A 21,147-nucleotide genomic window follows, 5' to 3' on the forward strand; every position below is an offset into this window, starting at 1 on the left:
AATATCCAACCCCTTTTTTAAACAGTGAAAAAAAGCCGAAAATTCTAGATCCAAAATTTATAAAAAAATAAATAACTAAAGGGCGCTCACGTCAATAGATATATTTCATTAAATGTTCATGTTTATTAGTTGCAAGCGTTTTCGAGATAATATTCGACATGTTGACGAGGGAGATACGGAAGGACCGACGGACAAAGGTATGCCATACTTAATTCGTCCCGTAAATGCGTGTTTACAAACAACAAATATAAAGAAACACAAATCTTGGCTCTTAATGTCGATGTAAAAAAAACACAGTTTGAAGGTTGGAAAGCAAAAATTAGTCCAACCAAATTGCGTAATATTCATTAACAATGGACATAATAACTAAAAGGAATAAATTGGGTTGGGCAAAATGACAGATATTTCAAATTCCTTTTTCAACATTATTGCAATTACGAAAATAAATATTTGTTTACCAAAAGTTTTGCTGTAATCTAAAATAAAATAAAATGTCTCTCTGTATATTATTGGTCAAGTTTTCGGATCGCACTTTTGCATATTTCAGTCTATAGAAAGTGTGGATATCAAAGGTGTACTTTATAATTGACCTCATACAGAAAATTCACCCAGTGACTACATTATTTTTTTCTCAAATAATCAATGAATCTGAGACCACTATAACACAGTGTTATAGTAGTCTCAGAATGAATATATTAAAGTAAACGATTTTTTTTAATAAAACAGCAAAAAAATTCTGTGTGATTGGTACAGGTTCACATTTAATGCCATGATATATCAATCAATGAATTACCTCACTTATTGTTACATCAAATTGTTTTTACAGGTAAGGAAACATGTGATAATGATATTAGTCATGTGATGTTATTAAATTTAGTGTCCTTAACCTCAAACGTACGTAATGTCCAATAAGATTTAAGTATGATGTATACAAGCTGAATCCCCGCCTATCTTAATTGTCATGCTCGAGCAAACATTGATACAAGCAAAGCAAGCAAGCCAAACAAAGTTTTGTCTTGCTAGCATTTATGTAATAGCTGTAATTTTATTACCTTAGCTGTATATTTGCTAAAAAAAATATTGTTATGCATGCAACCCCGCCACATTTTCTAGCACTATATATACGGTGAACTCGTAACAATGCGAGTTTAACACTTTCGCACGCACGTTGCATAAGGGACACATAACATTTTCCCTACTTTCAGTGTGAATAAATGGTTTACAACATTATTTTCGTGACATAATGTAACGTTTGTGGGTCACTTTATTTGGTTCATTTATTTATTTCATTATTACTATATTTTTAATTTTTTCACAGAAAAATTGCTTATTATTATTTTATTACTTTCTGATTTTTTTTCATTCATTAAATTCTAGTGACCTAACGAACCTCGCATTAGCATTAACAATATTTTGCCTTCTCAACCAAATAGAGAGCTCGATTGAATTCCCATGGAAAATTTAGCTCGTGCAGATATTGTCTGCTAGAAATCATTCTCAGCCCAGACTCCCAGGTGTATAGATGTAAGGTAAAGAGGGGAATTTTCAACCATGTGCGCGATATTTTTGGAAGTGGTCTCGGTGGGAATTACGCGCTTTTTTTATATACTATAATCATGATAATTAGTGTATTGAAGAAAGTGTGTTTTACAGTATTTTTTAGTTATTATTTTTCAGTGTTTGTTGGAGTAAATGAATATTAAAGACGTTTATGGATCCAATTCTTAATTCGCATGGAAATATCGGTTGAACGTTTATGAAGAAATTGTCTTCATCAATGGAAATGTTTGGACCCTCTAAGACATTTATCAACATTTAGACTTAGAATTTTAAATTATACACAATGTACTATTTCAATTGTTAAAGACAACCGTGTCTTGTCCTTTAAATTGTCTTACTTTGTCACTTTCTTTGGACGAGGGTTCAGAAACTGAAGATATGAGTAACGATGAGAGTGGGAACGAAGAGCGTTCGATCGGCAACCCCAAACTCAACCATCTATACCCGGCAGACGTAGGCGACTTCCTCCTAGGCGATTTAGAGGTTATGTCTTTTATTAAACTTAATATACTGAGCTAGACTGGGAATCCTGTCTTGTAAGCTGTTTGTATGTGTATACATTTGTTTTTATTTTCTTAGTCACCGCTGCTACACCACTATTTTTTATAAACTCCAAATAATTATAGATATTAACATAAGATAAGGTTTATGTCTGCTTGGAATGAAAGAAAAATAAAATTCCTCCTGTGATCTTGAATTGGAAAATAGTAGAAGGAATTCTTTTGAGATGATGTATTAACTTACTTCAACTGACAATCGGTTGTTGGTTTTGATGTCGTATGGTCAAACATTGCCTGATAACCATACTTACACCCATTTTTTTCCTCTTCTAAAATTTAGAAATATTGATTGATTGATTGTTGGTTGCTTAACGTCCAGTGGCAAATATTTCATGCATATTCAGGACGAGAACAAGTTCACAATAAATACAATAAATAGGCTGATACAATAGAGGCCATCTGGGTCAGAGAAATTTGGACTGCCACCGGAAAAGGAGGGTATATTGGATAGTTACAGAAAATTTGCCTTGCAACAGGCCACCTACGGACCCCTCAGAGAGTTGTTGCAAGAGTTCTTAACGTGCAAAGAGCGTGGCACTCTCTTTACACGAGACAGTGGATTTAACGTCCCCCTTCTGACCGGACGTGACTGCGAACTTGATACATCCCGCACAGCCAAACGGACGCCCCACTTCGGCAAGCGTTTTACTGCCGGTCGGGAGAAGACCAAGTGACCATATTTCTATACCCCAGTCACCCTTGGGGAAAATTGAGAAATAAAATCCATTCCAAGCCAGACAAGTAAAAGAGGTATTAGTGTAATATTAATGATGATGTATTTTTTTTTTATCTTGGTTTAAATAATACGATAGTACCGAATGAAGGTTTCAACGGGAAAATTTGATGTTCTTTTTTTCTTGCTCGGATTTTATGACTGAATCCTATTAAAAGCCAATTTTATAATTCAGATTTACTACAGTTTAATTTGACAAATGTTTTAGTTCTGGTTGATAATATAAATTCAAATAGTTGGAACTTTCATTTATTATATATATTTAATAATAAGTAATAAGGGATTAGGGTTCAACATCTGTTCTTGGTTTAACATCAAATCAATGAAATAGACAAGTTAATTTTTGTGTGAAATATACAAGTTAGTGCCTATAATTCAACCGATAGTTTTGCTATAAGCTATTGTAAAGGAAATTGTGTTTGAAAATGATTAATATTACGGTAAAATTCTATGGTGGAAATTCGCTCACTTGGTATGACTGATATTTGTATATCACAAGAAAACTACCCAACAGTTAGGTGCTTGGGGAGGTAATTGCCACAGATAAGGTTTTACGAGATGTTACCTAGCCGACTCCATGTAGCATTTCTTATTTAGAATTGAACTGCATCCAAGTTATTGAAAACAATTACTTTGTACAACAACATCGAACTGAGGCGATTGTATAAAAGACAAAGTATCCAAACTTACAATACCAAGACGTCTAGAAGTATCTAACTGACAACACTAAGACGTCTAGAAATATCTAAACTTACCATACCAAGACGTCTAGAAGTATATAAACTTATATATCCAGTAGGGACGAACATTCGGAATCAGGTTGATAGCTTTATTACGGTATAAAACCATGGTAATTGCTAAATTTTGGGGTTGTAAAACCATCAAATTCCCCTAGACGAAACATACTGTCTTGGAGAAAAACTCATTTGCTGATGCTATACAGAACATTCGATTATCATCAAAGGGAAATATATCCATTGTTTATCGTAAACTTGTGTCATTGGTTTGAAAAATATACCTACAAATCTTGGATGTGCTTCAGATCTTAATCATTATTCAACGCTTATACTGATTTCGTGTTTGGTGGAGATGAACTTTTTTTGCTATGAATCAGGTGTTCAAAAAGTACTTTCGTTTCTTTTATTTTTAGAAAAACATAATGTAATTAATCAATTTTCGTTGTTTGAGCAATATTTACATGTTCGTGGGTTTTTAAATTCGTGGATTCTAGTTTTCTAAAAAAAAAATTATTGCAAAATTAAAGCCTTTAGGGAAGAAACGAAGGTTATCAATATTCTAGATTGAAGGAAATTGCAAAGTAGACATTGACTGGTGTAATTCGTAGTGATAATACTCATTTACCTATGATAAAGTGATTAACAAATTAAAGACCATCAAAGGTGTTAATTAGGCCATAAACATGTCACCTAAAGAAAACAGTAACATAAACTATGAGGATATAAAATGAACACTTTATCACACTAGTAGCATATCATACCGGAAATCTAACTTATATCGATCAAAAATATTTTTTACGAGTATTAAAAGATCAAAAGTTGTACAGTTTAGGTTATTAAAGATTAAATGGCATAATCCTGCATGCAGTTGTAGTTCAGTGACTGCTATTAAAGTATTCTCAGATTTGGCGTTATTCATTATATTCTCTAGATCATATCAGTAGTCAAACTTACCGATGGGGATCATTTTATGCCTTGATATGGACAATGGTGGTTTTATTTCGTTGGACACTTAAATTCGTGGATGACTTCATCAACGAAAACCACGAAAATTGGTACCCCACGGATAAAAGTACTTTCACAGTATTTTCAATTTTTTTCCCAGAAAGATTGCTTATTATTTTTTTACTTTGTGATTTTTTTTCATTTATTAAATTTTAGTGTCGTAAGGAACCTTGCATTAGCATTAAAAATATTTCCCCTTCTCAACCAATCAGAGAGCTCGGTTGAATGCACGGGGAAAATTTAGCTCGTACAGATATTGTCTGCTAGAAGTCATCCTCAGCCCAAACTCCCAGGTGTATAGATGTAAGGTAAAAAGGGGAATTTTCAACCATGTGCGCGATATTTTTGGAAGTGGGTTCGGTAGGAATCACGCGCTGTTTTAATATACTATAATTAGTGTATTGAAGAAAATGTGTTTTACAGTAGTTTTTAGGTAAAAAGTCCCCCCCTCCAATGATTTGCATGTACATATTTTGAGTGATTAAAACTGGCTGGTTTGTTTTATCACGGTTTGCATTAGAGATTTAGCGGAAAACTTTGAATATTTACGTGTTCAGGCGTAACTTATTTAGAAAGCGGTTCGCTGGTAAAGTTATGAGTGGAGTTTTTGAAAAGTTCTTACGCTATGAAAAGTTTATGGAAGCTCAACCTATGATACTTATCTACATTTTAGTAAAATTTGACCCCGAGTTTTCAATGACCAAAACTACGAGGTCGTTTTTGGTGTGGCACATGTCAAATTTAGCCCAATAAGGCAAACGACTTGTGCAAATGAATATCGGCCAGGGAATCCCGCGAAAAAAAATTAATTCTGTTATTAAAGTGTTAAAAGCTACTCCAGAGGTAACAAGAGCTTGGGATGCTTTTTGACAGAACGGAATAAAAATGAAGGGATTTCACAAATGCTAGTATCGTTCCAACCGAGACCACTTCCTCGCGCGTTTTAACCCGCAGACAAGTGATTGGTTATGTCAATTTGAAAATTGTCGTAACATTCACGTATGGACTGATGATCAATATGATCAGTGTGTTTAAATACTGTGTCGACCTTTTGGAGAGCTCAAGCTTTACAGTTTTATTATAATATGACTTTTACTGAAAAGGGAGATTAGTTTTATCTTATTAAAAACTCTTATCCAAGATATCCAGGAGTATATTTAAGTCAAATTTATAGCATGACAGAGTTCATACAAGAGCCTATTGCAGCTTTCGTCCGCTATATTTAGATAACAACGTCAAGCATATCCCAGTATAGACTTGGACTCTTAATTGTCCGTGAAAAATTTTGCTAAATAGATTGTTAGTTACATAGCATCGTCCAGTGGCAAACATTTCAAGCATGTTCAGGACGAGAACAATAAATACTGTAGGCAGGTCCTGTAATGATAGAGGCCATCCGGGATGATTGTCGGGGAATTTTGAACTGCCACTGGAAAACGCGGGTATATTGGATAAGGCCAAAAATGTTGCCTTGTAACAGGCCACCTCAGAGTTGTTACAAGGGTTCTTAATGTGCACAGAGCGTGGTACTTGCTTCATATCGATGTAAAATATTTGGGACATTATCTTTCTCCACATGGACTAAGGTGTGATCCTGAAAAAGGTATTCTAAGTTCATGATTGGACTATTCCAAAGAGACTGAGGGAAGTCGGTTCATTTTTAGGATAGATATCATCAGGTTTATGAAATATATATTTTTTTAAATTGCTTTTTAATTTAACAAAAAAAGAATAGCAGATTTCTTGGGATGAAACTCGTCAGATTACTTTTGGTCAGTCAAATCATTGTTTCATCGATTCAGCTGTTCTAAACAAAACAATTTTTTCTAAACCCTTTATTATGGACACCGATGCTAAAGACAGCACGGTTGGGGCAGTTTTACAGCGGTATACTACTGTTGCCTTTAATTAGATCGAGAGGTTACATTTTATAGTACAACTCATTCTACACAATAGATTAAATTATAGTACAACCCGTAAGGAATTGATTGTGGTTATAAAGTCAATTACATATTTCAAGCATGATCTTTACGGTCAAAATTTATCTATAGAACTGACCATCGATTTCTTACCTGGTTGCAAAACTTTAAAAAAAAAAACTCGTGGTCAAATAGCTAGGTGGATAGAATTTTCAAGTACACACTGGTGTCCCTTTAGATATTATAACGTTTCTATTATTCTAATACAAGGATTTACTACACATGAAGTCTTTAAGGCCCAACGTGCAAATTCAGATTTGGTATTTGTGATAGATATGCTTAAGTTTCTTGTGGAGAAACCCCCCTATTCTAATGTCTCGGGACAAAGTAGTATTGTTAAAACCTTGAGAAAAATGGGAAACAACTTGAATTGGTTGATGCTGTAGAAAGTGATTAAGATTATATGTTGATGAAATATCTTGTCTAGTTATTTTTACTCATGAAATGAGGCGAAAATATTTTGACTATAGCACATGATGACGTTTCAGGTGATGTTTTGGGTATAACCAAAAACTGTCACGAGATTTTATTAGGTTAAATATTATAATGATGTAGCCAATTAATTTGATGAAAAAAATGTTTTATTTGTAATGTTAGGAAAATCTTCCACGGGTTAATAGGGCAGAATAGGGAGAATATGAAGCCCGAGTTATTTCTGAATTGGTAGATTTAGATTTAAAGGTACCCTATAGTCATTCCCATATCCGTTTGTAAAATTACTTCAAATTGCCTTTAACCGGAATTCTAATACAATCTGCCAACAAATAAGTATAGCACCTAAAAAAAAGGATCTATTGAAAAGAGAACAGTCATCGGAAGCAAAGTCTATAATCTGACAGGACGTTGCTGCGTACTTGTACATCTTGTACAGATATACGGACGCGTTTGCAAGCGATGACAAAGCCGTTTGGAGATTGATTGTCGTTTGCATAACGTTCAGTGGCAAACCAGTAGTTCACATTATTTTTATTCTCTGGTTATTCAGACTACTGAAATAATGGAAATTGAAAGGTGTTATTACACGTATGATTTGAAACTCATTAGAAATTTTGCTCATCTTTCATTGATTGATTGTTGGTTGCTGAACGTCCTGTGGCAAAATATTTCATGCATATTCAGGACGAGAACAAGTTCACAATAAATACAATAGGTAGGTTGATACAATAGAGGCCATCTTGGATGATGGTCGGAGAAATTTGGACTGCATCCGGAAAAGGATGGTATATTGGATAGGGACAGAAATTTTTCCTTGCAACAGGCCACCTACGGACCCCTCAAAGAGGTGTTGCAATGGTTCTTAACGTGCAAAGAGCGTGGCACTTACTTTACACGAGGCATCGGATTTAACGTCCCCCTTCTGACCGGACGTGACTGCGAATTTGATACATCCCGCACAGCCAAACGGACGCCCCACTTCGGCAAGCGTTTTACTGCCGGTCGGGAGAAGACCAAGTGACCATATTTCTATACCCAGTCACCCTTGGGGATCCTCCCTCCGCCTGAATCCCGTTCCATCACTCCGGATTTGTCCGGACCCAGGTGAATCCCGATTCCCTCACTCCGGAATTGTCCGGACTCACTTACCATGCCCAATTTTGAAAATGCCGTCCAGTCCGGAATATTCCGGAGCACATTTTTATGGCCTTTTTGTGTTTCAGGAGAACGCTTAAATCAAAATCCAAGGATTTTCATGAGAATTATACTTGGACATGGAATGTATCAAAACAACCAATCATTAAATTTGTTACAATTTTACTTTTACTTGTGATTTTTTACAAATAAGTATCATTAAACATTATAACGCAAGGTTCTACTTGTCCTAATTCTGTGTTTGTTTCGTTAGTAGAAAAATTAATTTTTGATGATAAGCTAATCAAAAGGACAATAATAAGTGCCTTTTGAAATAGTTTTTGTTCCTGTATTTTTGTACCACACACAAACGCGTCATTTTAACCGAAGCAAAACATCTATTTTATTTATATTTTGATTAAAAAAAACATTGAAATTACAAAACAATATGATGGACATGTCCGCTGATTAGTTGGTAATTGTTTGCTGTCTGTATTCTGCATATAATTCCGACATAACAAAAAATAATCGGATATGTGTTTGAATGTATGCATGTATGTATGAATTTCAACTACTACTGGTCTACTTTGTTTCCTCTCTCTTTCAAAAACCACTCTTGCGTTTATTATAAGGTTATAGTTTTACAATAACAAAATATGAATTCCAAGCTTGTTACTCTGCAAGTCAGCAGGGGAGCTTGCAAACGTTCTTGAGATATTCTTTCGCACGCGTTAACACAATTTTTCTGTACGTGTGCAGAGATATTGATTTTTTTTAGTATTATATATATATAATATATACAACTCGTCTAAACATCAACCCAACAATGTTAGATCTGTAAATTTGCTTTCGCAGATATAACATTGTTGGGTTGATGTTTAGACGAGTTGTATATACATTATGTACACAGCCATGTATCACCATCATTGATGGCGATCCGATGGATACATCTGTTGTAGAGTTGTCACTGACTCAGACGTACTTATGTATATATAATATATATATATACGAGTCTAAATTGAAAACTACGTTTAAACCTATGATTGGGTAGGATAAAAACCGCAATTTTTATACGTGTGCATGTCAAACAAATTTCGTTGTAGAAGGGTCTAAAAACAGCACAAACAACATTTTCCAAAATACCAAAAAAGTGAAAAAGTATATTTAAACAAAACGCATTTGACTAACAGGTCGAACAACTGATGTTCTTTTAACCCTGCTGACTGCCATATTCAAATTAACAACACGAGTCTTGACCGAGCGTTTTAAATATTTAAAATTTAACTGTCGAGCGTGGATAAATATCGTATTACACGAGATTTGGTAACATCATGCAGCCAAACTTATTCCTTCTTTTCGAATGATCTGCAAAAAGGTGTGTTCTTTCTATGTGCCGTTATCAGGCATGGTCGCCTTTTCATGTCGTCACAATACGAAATTCAGTGGCAAGCAAGAAAATTCGACGTCATGATCGGATTATAAGCAATGAAGTACTGAGATCAAACGAACCATACGTTGATGGAATGTTTTTATACAATGGGTGTAGAAAGGGATAAATTGAGGACGAATAAGAGAAATACATATATATATCACAAAAAAACATTTTCATATTAATCTGTTAGAAAAAATACTTAGCTACAACAACAATTCAACATGTTTAGTAATTACTACGTTTTGAAGTTGAAGTGGATTGTTAAACAAACGATGTAAATTTAGTATGCAGACATTTTTATATTTGAGATGAAACATTTATGATAATGGGAATTAAGAAAAAAAAAACGTATATGCACAAGAATGTTAAATTTTAACAGTAGCGCCACACACTTTATAATAACTGTCTTTGTGTTTATATATACAAAAAATGTAATATGATTGCCAATGAGGCAACTCTCCACAAGATACCAAATGACACATAAATTAACTACTATAGGTCACCGTACGGCTGTCAACAATGAGCAAAGCCCATACTGCATATTAAGTTATAAAAGGCCCCGAAATGACAACGTAAAACAATTAAGGTTATCTCGCAATGTATAACGTTTAAAATTCACAAACATAGGGGAAATAGGTTTCGCAAGTTTAAATACGCTTGATAACCGAGCGGACATTTTACCGTAACATTTATCAGTATATCTAAACAAATTCATATCGTAATAATAGTAAGATACTCAGAGTGAAGTGACTTCTGATTGTGTATACTTCTATAATAGTTTTATATTATTTAGGGGTTAAATATTAAGAGTGTAAAGTATAATTGGTTGGGTCTATAAGAAATTTATTAAAATATTGCTCATTGACAAAGAATTATCGATAAAAAAATGAGATATAAAAAAAAATCGAAGTGTTTTAAAAAAAGAATAGGTTTAGATTTTATTCTAATGAACAACAATTTGATTCTTTTCGAACAATATTGGTGGCCCTTAAAAGGGTCGTTTGGCAATTAGAAAGACTCTAATTTCTGGCGGCTCTTCCAAGTCTCTTGTTGGTTCCAATGCCCCTGGTTTTCAAAATGCCTCCTCTGATGGCAAAGTAGTATCTCGACATACCAAAGTTGGTAAAATAGATCCCATCATGACTGAAGAGGTCTTTGTTAGTACTCCACGACGAGAATTCATAGAAGTAGATTGTCTCTCGTCGAAGACATTCCCTTGCCAGTAGCCGAAGGCGGTTGTTGATCAATGCTCTAAATGCCCGCGATTTCGCGGGTGTGTTCTAGTTATTAATTTATGTAAACGAAACCTAGCTCAATCGTACAGGTAAACTTAAAACCGGTTTAACCTGAAATCTTGAATATCATATTTTTCGTTTCGTAAGCCAAAAATATACTACTTCAAATACTCTTGATTTCCTCATAATTGAAACATAATATCACACAACGAAAAGAATACTAAGTAAACGAAAATTTTTTCATATAAGACAGATAAACATCTTATTAAGTCACTTGCCATAATGTACCTATGCAATCTTGAATGATGACATATCAGGTAAAGCTTACAAGTATATTATGGATTGTGTACCTTTGTGTTGATTAAATGCTTACATATGGAAATTTTATAGAATATCCACAGCCTTTCCCATAGAACTCGCATTTTGATAATTCGATGCTTGATAGCTAGAGAAATATTGCATGCAGTGCTTACAATGATTTATTTTCCTTTAAACAAGTTTATACATTCAGATATTAGTTCAAACAAATAAAAATGTGGACAAAATCAATAACACTTTCAATGGTGCACTCGAGTGACTCGACACAAAGGGTTTTTGGAATTTTACATCTAGAATTTAACAATGAGGTTCGGTTGAAAACAAAACTTTACGACAAAAGAGATGATTTCAGCTTGTGGACTTTTCATTTCATAGTTGCAATATCAAGCAGCACTTGCATACGGGGGTTTATATCTCCCAATTTTGTACGGCAACCCAATTAACCTTTCTACCCCATATCAAAATGTTAAAAGCTAGATGTTTAAAAGAAATTGGAATTTATTATAGAAAATCGATTTTAATTTTTATCACTTTATTTTACTGTTGATTTTTATCTGTATATACTCAATTTGCTTTAGTCAAGAATTTTAGTATATTGAAGGACTTTTTGTCTTATTTTAAAAATATGCTTTAAATTGTCAAAATATTCTAATTAGCTCTCGCCGCGATATAGCCTTTTTGTGCTAATGCGGCGTAAAGCAACCAACAATCAATCAATATCTCCCAATTGATACGATATTCCCGTGATTGTATTTCATAATTTCACAAGGAAGCATTCAAATGGTGAAGTTGAAATCCTACCTTGGTAAATTTTATGGACGCCATCACGAGTTGGTTTGGTTGACCGTTAAGGAATAACCGTTTCACAGATGATATTGGATATGTTCCTTACGTCGTAACTTTAAACCCCTTCCCTTTCATGAATGTGATCGACCTACAGACTTTAACTTTTACCGGATTTTGTTATAAAATGAGTAACACGACGGGTGCCACATGTTGAGCAGGATCTGCTTACCGTTCCGAAGCACCGTGAGATCACTCCTAGTTTTTGGTGGGATTCGTGTTGCTTATTCCTTAGTTTTCTATGTTGTGTGTCATGTGTACTATTATTTGTTTGTTTCTCGTTTTAATTTTAGCCATGTCTTTGTCAGTTTATTTTCGATCTCTGAGTTTCTCTGACTGTCCCTCTTTGATACTATTGCAATTAGAGAATTTCATAATTTACATGGCTACAAAAGGGATCGAAGCCTTAACCAACATCAAACATTCCTATGTTGCTATGCATTGAACAACATGGGCGTGGCAAAGCTTCTTTAACTCCGGCTGTTCGGCAATGATATTTAATGGAATTCTTGCTAGAGTAAGATTTAATAAACATCCTTTTCGTCGTATTATCTTAGTTCGCAACACAGTTGTAGTGAAAAATCCCATTATCATATTTAACCACAAATCACGCAGCTCTGTAGTACAATTACAGGCACATAGTGGATGTGTATATACATCAGTAAAGTAATTTTTGTCTGCAAGTCGCACTTATTTTAAAATAAATTTGGTATATCAGTTTTTTTGAAAAATAAGGTTAAATTCATTTGTGTTGTCGCAGTGTTTTCACTTAACACCTTAATATTAATAAATCAGCAGCTGAAACATTTCTAAATTTCCGTAATACCCAAGCGAGCCTCTACATGGAATTTCACGCATCTGAAAAAAATGTAGAATCTGGTGCTACAAGATTTATTTTAGTGACTAGCTAAAACGGTTTAGGTATGAATAAAACATTTATTCTATTATTTATTATAGTATATCCTTCTTTAAAGATGCCCATCTGAATTTTCTTTCTTTCATACTGTGAATATATATTATTTTTTTTTATTCTTAAGTTAACCTGCTGATTTACGAATTCCTATAACAACAACTGGTCACATAATGTATATCTGTAAGTAGTAGTACAAGCTGTTGAAACCTCATTTTTTAATGCGTCATGTTATTGTTATGAAGAGGGAAAAAAATGTACTGTTAACTATTACATATATTTTGGACGATTGGATGTTATCTGTTCTTAATCTTATCAACAATATTATTCTTGTTAGCTGTTAAAGGTCAGTACACTATAACTGTTTTGATATTAAAATCAGCTAGCTAGTCTGATCCAGGACCTATCCAGCATATTTTATTAAAACTTTTTGTAATTATTCCCAATGTCTATGTATTTATCTATAGAGGTATCTTTAATTGAATTTCTCAATTTATATAAAAACATGTTTTGTTATAGAATACTTTTTCAGCATTTTTGTACGTTTACAGAATTTAAACATGTTTGAAATTCAAATAGCGTGTATATTAATATGCCGTATTTGATTACAATAACTACTTAGGGGATGATTCAACATAGTCGGGGTTTAACATGTTCACCTATCTTATTGATCCAGCGGAAATATAAAAACTGTATTTGAGTATTGGGAAAGTAAATAGTGAAACATAGCCCTTGATGTTCTTGGTAAAGGGAACGTAAACAATGTCACAAATGGGGTAAGGTGTATATATTTTAAGCATGAATATGTCGGCTGTTTAAAAGAGGGACGAAAGATACCAAAGGGACAGTCAAACTCGTAAATCTAAAACAAACTGACAACGCCATGGCTAAAAATGAAAAAGACAAACAGAAAAACAATAGTACACATGACACAACATAGAAAACTAAAGAATAAACAACACGAACCCCACCAAAAACTAGGGGTGATCTCAGGTGCTCCGGAAGGGTAAGCAGATCCTGCTCAACATGCGGCACCCGTCGTGTTGCTTATGTGATTAAAAATCCGGTAAATAGTCTAATTCGGTAGGTCAAATTCATGAAAGGGAAGGGGATTGTAGTTACGACGTAAGGAACATATCCGATATCATTTGTGAAACGGTTATTCCATAACGGTCAACCAACTCGTGATGGCGTCCGTAAAATTTACGAAGGGATGATTTCAACTTCACCATTTGGAACTCTTGGTTTAATAGCTTCCTTGTGAGCAGTAACCCTCTATCAAGAAAATCATGATAGGAAATGCAAGAACGGGAATATCGTATCAATTGGGAGATATATACCCCGTATGCAGGTGCTGCTGGAATGTTGCTACTTAGAAATGGAAAGTTCACAATTGGAAAGCTGAAATCATCTCTTTTGTCGTAAAGTTTTGTCTTCAACCGACCCTCATTGTCAAATTCTAGATGTAAGTCAAGATATGAAGCCGACTTAACTGTATCTGTAGTATCCTTTATCTCCAACTCGATGGGATAGATGCGATCCACATAGTCACCAAATTTTGAATTGTTTAGTGAAAGAACGTCATCTATATACCGGAAAGTAGAGTTAAAGGATATTGCTTACTTCTTATCTTTCTTCCTAAGAAGTTCCTGCATGAAGTCAGCCTCATAATAATAAAGAAACAAGTCAGCAAGTAGAGGGGCACAGTTTGTTCCCATTGGGATGCCGACAGTCTGTTGAAAAACACGTCCTCCTAAAGTTCGACTAAAAAAAAAGAACTGACTTGTTATAAACAATAAAATTTGACAGGGATGAATGTATCTTCTTACGTTCTGCAATGCATGATTTTCCCAAACTAGCAAAATGATTTGCTTTAATAGAAAATATATTAAGCGGAAAAGCATACAGTCGCGAATCGAAATAAATCCTTTTTTGAAAGCCATTTCAGGAAGTAAAAATAGCGTGTAGATGATTTATTTTTATGCTCCACCTAGGGACCTTGTGTTTTTTCGGTTTTTGCGTCTGTCTGTCCCGCTTTAGGTAAAACATTTTTGTCATGGTAGTTTTCACAATCTATTCTTTTTAGAAGTATACGGACTGTAAAATTGAACTTCTGCATTGAAATCCTTTGAGTAAGCGCCATACCTCATAAATCGATACGTTTTAGAGTAATGGAGCCTTTGAGTACCCTCAATGCATATTGCATGGTATTATGTGAGCCTTTTCAAAGATTTATATTTTACTTGTCTGCTTTTTGTTCTTCGTATTCTTTACCCACCAGCCAAGAAGTGCTAAGAACATAGTTCATGCTCTTATATTGTATCTATTTCCAAGTCGCACATTCTGAAGAGCTCCATGTTCCTAATTTATTATGTTTTAGATATTGTAGTCATGGTCTTTAAATCTGATATTTTGGATCAAATACTACCGGATAGCCTATGCTTTTTATTATGGGTTTCAGAAGATTTAGTAGGATTGTTAAGAAACACTATCATCACCCTCATCAGTAATGAAAGCCCTTTCTAGCCTCGATGAGGAAACAGAAAGTTCGGCATCCTCCTTTTCATCATTTTCTACAGATTTAAGCTATTCTCCATTAGAGACATACGACAAGATAGAGTGCTAAACTCAACCTTGAAAGACTCGCCGAAGTCCAAAAGGAACTTCTTAAGACCGTCCAAGGATGGTGCAGAATCAGAACCAAATGTATCATGAGAAGAGCTAGAAGACTGAGCTTGAGAGTTAGGTACAGGGATAGAAGGAACTACTGAAGGAGTCAACGATACTGCTTCGGTGGAACTGTAGCTAAACGTCGAGTATTTGCTACTCCTAAAGGGGCAGTTAAATTGTCCCTGTAAGGCCATAAAACTGGTAGGTTTTTAAGTAAACCCACCATAAGGGTTAGACTGTGGTCAAGTTTCCTTAAACCATAAGGGTATAGGTCGAAACTCAAGTTACTGTATTGGTAATAAGGGGGACTTTAAGGTTGTGGTCCATCCAAGATATAGTCTAAACCAAGATAAGTGACGAAAGTATAAACCAAGATTAGCGACGAAAGGTCTTTAGAAATTACCTCCATGATTACATTTTGTACAAGCATACTTGTATTTAAATTCATACTTAACGAGGGAATAATTTCCAAACATTATTACACAATTTAAATTAAAAAAGTAATAAAGCAATTCTAAAAGTTTGAAATAACAAAATTCTATTGTGAAATCTGTAAAAAAAAAATGTGCACGTGTGACCAATGTCGCAGATTGAAATTGAATTGGAGAATATGGATACACAGGGGTATATGTCCGGACCAGTGATAGTACGTGTATTTTTAGTCAGGGATATTTAATCAGACGCAGTTGGGGTATACTCAGAATTTATGACGATAACGTATGTACAGCTTTAAATTAGCCAGTGCTAACCAACCGTTTCAATTATTTAATTAATTAGCTGCTTTCTTCTTAATCGTCAAAAGAATGATTGATTGACATGCTGGAGCAATGTTTCTACGGAAGATTTAAAAGGGGGTCTAAATCGAAAATCGAAATTAAACAATAAAGACAAAAATTAAACTTGCTTTAAGGGCAGGGCGCCTTCGAAAGTGCAGAGAATCTCTAGAGGTCACATGGGACCAGTCGTGAAAAGACAAATAAAACAACTAAAGAGTGGGCTTATTATATAAAACTATTGAAAATTATCAGTTTAAACTTTCTACACAGTTTAAATTTGACTTATCGTCTAATCTTTACCTTTCAAGAAAGTTTAGCTCTAGCAACGGGATAATTTTGTGATGATATTTCATGTGTAGTTCTAATTAACGGATGTATAACATCATCAACGAAGAAGACTAGAAAATTGTCTTATTCTGTAGTCAAAAAGTAAACGCATTAAATATAAGTATTCTGCCCATGATTAATGGTTTACACCAGTGTAACGCGAGTCAAAAGCTTGTTGAAATGATTTGTACAATATGTTGTGTCACTTATTTTTCTTGTTAGTTTTTGTAACGCTTATTTTTCTTGTTAGTTGTTGTGATATTCCCTAGTTATCTTTTGTTTTGTTAACTGTGGTTCTGTGTTTTTTTGAATTTAGATTAGCAAGTTATTGTTAAAAAAAAATGTAAATCAATAAATAGTTTTTATATATTAATATCTTTTAAGAATAAATAAAACATGAATATATATAAGATATGATATTATAGTAAACCATCACTGAACAAAGCTGCTTTTTAATACACATCTGTTATCATTTAAAAGAAAGCACTAGTAGTCTTTAAACTAAAGACACTCTTTTAAATAACCGCACTTAAGTCACAAAATTCATTTAAGAATAAATAAAACATGATTATACACAAGACATAACCTTCACATTTACTTTAAAGAAAGCAACACTAGACTTTAAAATTCACTACATTTGTGTTCAATTAACTGCACCCCAAAGTCACTGTTCAACAGTAGTAAGTTTTCTGTTATTTGGCTTGCCAAACAGCTTGACACAGTCTGGTCAGTTGGAATATATCACAGCTATTCCTTTAATTAAGATAGTCATACGTAGATTCAGAATTTTCTGGTACTGACGGTTCCTAAGCCATGTCTTTAGTCAAGTGTGCTGAAAGATCTTTCACAGTCTGCTGTTGATACTGGTATAACCAAAACGACACTGCGCATTATATGCTAATGTTGGATAGCAGCCTTTCAATGCTGCAATATATCTTGTGGCTTCTAAGTATTTATCTCTTTCTTGTATTTGGCCAGCATTTGTCTGATTGATGTAAACTCTTAAATTGTTATAGAATAAATGAGAACAAAATGGTAAGTAAAGATATACTCACAATATTATATAAATCAACTTATAATCAGTTTCATCCTTTTTTGTTCTTTTTGTGACTAATAATTTAACCGATGGCTTATCTTATGTTCTTTCGTTATCTTGTATTGACTTGCATAATTAGTGCTGGAATTGTTTTTCACTTAAACAAACCCTATGAATTTTTAGTTAATTTAATTTCGGTTTTCATATATTAGGATTTTTTGTGGAAAAGATAAAATATCTGTAGTTTCTCGAAGTGGATGTACTCATTGGTTGTTCTTTACATATAATGTTCGGGTCAAATATACTAAAGGCATCCAGTTGAGCTGTATCAGGGAATCTGTTGTGGAGGTTCTCTATAACATTGCTGGTGAAGTCCAAAAAATAAATCCTGGTGTTATTCCATGAAAAAAAGTATAAACAGAAATTAAAATGAAAAAAGCTGTAATGAAATAAAATTAGAATAGTTTATTTATATTCTATTAAAGTTGGTATTGAATTTGACATTTTTATTTTCACTGTAATATTTTCAATAAATCATGTTTCAAACTTTATTGTACAATTTTAAAAAGTATATGAAAAAAATCATCTCTTTAAACTTGTCAGCTGTTGTGCTGTCCTGTTTAATGCCATACTCAGCTAGCTGCTGGAACAGGTTTGGTAGGTTGGGCATTTGTTCCCCATGCTGATTGAGTGACATCTGGGTTGCTGACGTCCTTGAAAATATCAGTGAAATGTCTACATTGTTGTTGCTGAGTCTAGTCAGGTTTGCAGGTTCAAAATAGATATAGCACTGATGAACAATGGGTTCTTGACAAATTTGACCAGGCCAACAGCTTTTGCGTCAAACTTCTCTGATCATTTTTATCTGATAATAGAACAAAGGATATGTGGTCCTCGACATGGAATCAGCACATGCACAGTAAAATACTATAGCTTTGTTCAAAATGAAAATTGTTCCTTTTTATTGCAGCTGTTTTTCAAACTCTTTATTTAATTTTTTTTGTATTGTGTTTCTGCTGAAATGTTTAATATTCATAATCAGTTCTTTGTTTATAATGATTTTGCTCAGATTTAACAATATCTGGATAGGTTCTTTTTTATCTATTGTTCTTCTGGTCAAATTAAAAAAAAATATTGTTGGCTGAAGCAATGTGTTGGTCCCAGTCAGTTCTTATGATCTTGGTTTACACTATCTTTAGGGTTAGCACTCTTGATGTGTTTTTGGATGTTGTCCTTTAACATGCCCTTATATATTTCAGTTATTGGTTGTTTGCCTGTGAAGAGCTTTCACATGTTTGTATCTTTATTGTTCACGATGTTGGGATGTATTGATACTCATCCACGCCTGCTATTTTTTATTATTTTAATTGTTATTTGGATGGAGAGTAGTCTCATTGGCACTCACACCACATCTTCCTATATCTATCTGACATCGAATTGTGAACTAATTAATCCTCTTGGCTAACTTGAAGTTTTGGCAGTTGGCATTGGTTTCTGCGTCAAAGTAAATGCATTTGAAACTCTTTGGCTATAATTGTGGTTTCAATTTGGACTTTGGAGGTGAAGCAATTTGTAATCATTTCTTTCTTCTCAACACTAAGATGTAGAGAACGGGTAAATACTTTATCAATTTGAAAAATCAATTGGATGTTAACACATTATACAACCGTAGTGTTTGAGAGTGTTAGTTCTTAGTGCTTAAAGTGTGCTTACATACTGCATAGAAAACAAAAAAAGAATAAATAGCATATATAATGTATAACTAGTAACACTTAATTTGAAAAATAAAAATATTCGCTCATCTATCATCTAGCTTATATACCTAATATTTTCACTCAGAACGATAGATTATTTTGCAGGTCCAACAAATGTGCTCTAAGGCATAAACTAATGACATTTTTCGGGTCATTTTTTGTCTTGTTTGAAAAACTAGTATAACTGTTTGTTAAAAGATTTTATTTTACGTGTAGTTATCATAAGAAAAACTTGAAAGAAAAGTTGCAAGTCACAGTTTGTTTGTCGCTCTCGTCTCTTGAACATTCAACCGAAGCACTACCAACTGGTGCAAAAAAAAAAAGAATGATTTGTATGAATGATGCTTCTCACTAAGGAAGCATTCTTAGATGGTGCTGCCTTTACTCTCAGTTTATTAAGATATACAAGAAATGGGAGATATTCATTTGAAATTTCGAGTGATCGGGAACTGTTTCTTAAATTTTCTATAGCACCATTGGTCTTCTTAATGAACCATTTATAAAATTTGTTTCTTTCTCTTTAGAATTTTGTTTAGTCCATTTTTAAACAACTGGAAGCGTGAATTAGCCTCTGAGCACTTATTGATCTAATGAAAATACTTTTGATATACCCTAGCCTCTTTGAGTCTGAACAACAATGATACCACCGTAGTGGTTTTCTAGTTTGTGTTCAGTCTAGGGGTTGTATGTGTACTCGTACTTCTCATTTTTCAGGGAAGAAATTTACAATAAATATCCAGTAGATGCTACAACTAAAATTATTTGTATTTCACAAACAGATCATCTTTCAGAATAACTGTTAGGTTATGAAAGCAACGTCATGCTCCGACTAATTTGAAACATCATAATCAAGTTCCTTTTTTAAGTTCAGGTTGTACTTTGAATGCTGAATTATACAGTGCGCGCTTATCCTTGAAGTTGTTGAAAAGTCATACTGCCTTTTTAAGCGGCATTTGAAATATTATCAGCATGTGTAATAGATTAGACTCGCTTTATTTGCTTATCTTGCTTGTATGACATTCAGAACAGTTGTAACGCAATTTGATTCACACTCTCGCTGTTGATAAATGTTTCCACTTTTTAGTCTACATTGCAACTTATTACTCATTTTCTGTTGCATTCGTTTTTATAAATTTGATAAATGATGATTATTACCAGCTTACTCTTGAAGTCTGCTCATCAACAACTGATTAGGGACAGATAATATTGCTTCTAAACAGATGTTAAAAACAAAAGCTAAACGGGTAAATTTTTGATAACCACTCAAGTACAGAAATAACCAGATAAAACAACAAGTTAAAATGCAAAAAAGATCTTATGTTTTGCCTTTACATAGAATTATCAATATTATTACAATTTAAAATTTTGCATTTTTGTCAGCAATAGGGTATTCCTAAATCTTTGAAAACATTTTAAGTATTAGTTGGGTATTTATTTCAATTGTAAAAGATGTTTTTATACTTAATATATTAAAGTACATTAAAGATATAAAAAATATTTCAAACATGAAAGTGGTTGTTAATTTCTGTTAAATGACATTTTCTATTTCAGCTTCAAAATTCAAATTATACCTTTTTTTTAAATAAACTTAACACATAATTTATTAAATAGGACACAATTAAGAATCATTGATGTGTATTTACTATTAATACATTTGGCCAACAATTATCACTTCAAAATCAGGTTAACAAAACATGTGGTTT

This window comes from Mytilus trossulus, chromosome 8 (genome assembly GCF_036588685.1).
Source record: "Mytilus trossulus isolate FHL-02 chromosome 8, PNRI_Mtr1.1.1.hap1, whole genome shotgun sequence".
Classification (NCBI taxonomy): domain Eukaryota; kingdom Metazoa; phylum Mollusca; class Bivalvia; order Mytilida; family Mytilidae; genus Mytilus; species Mytilus trossulus.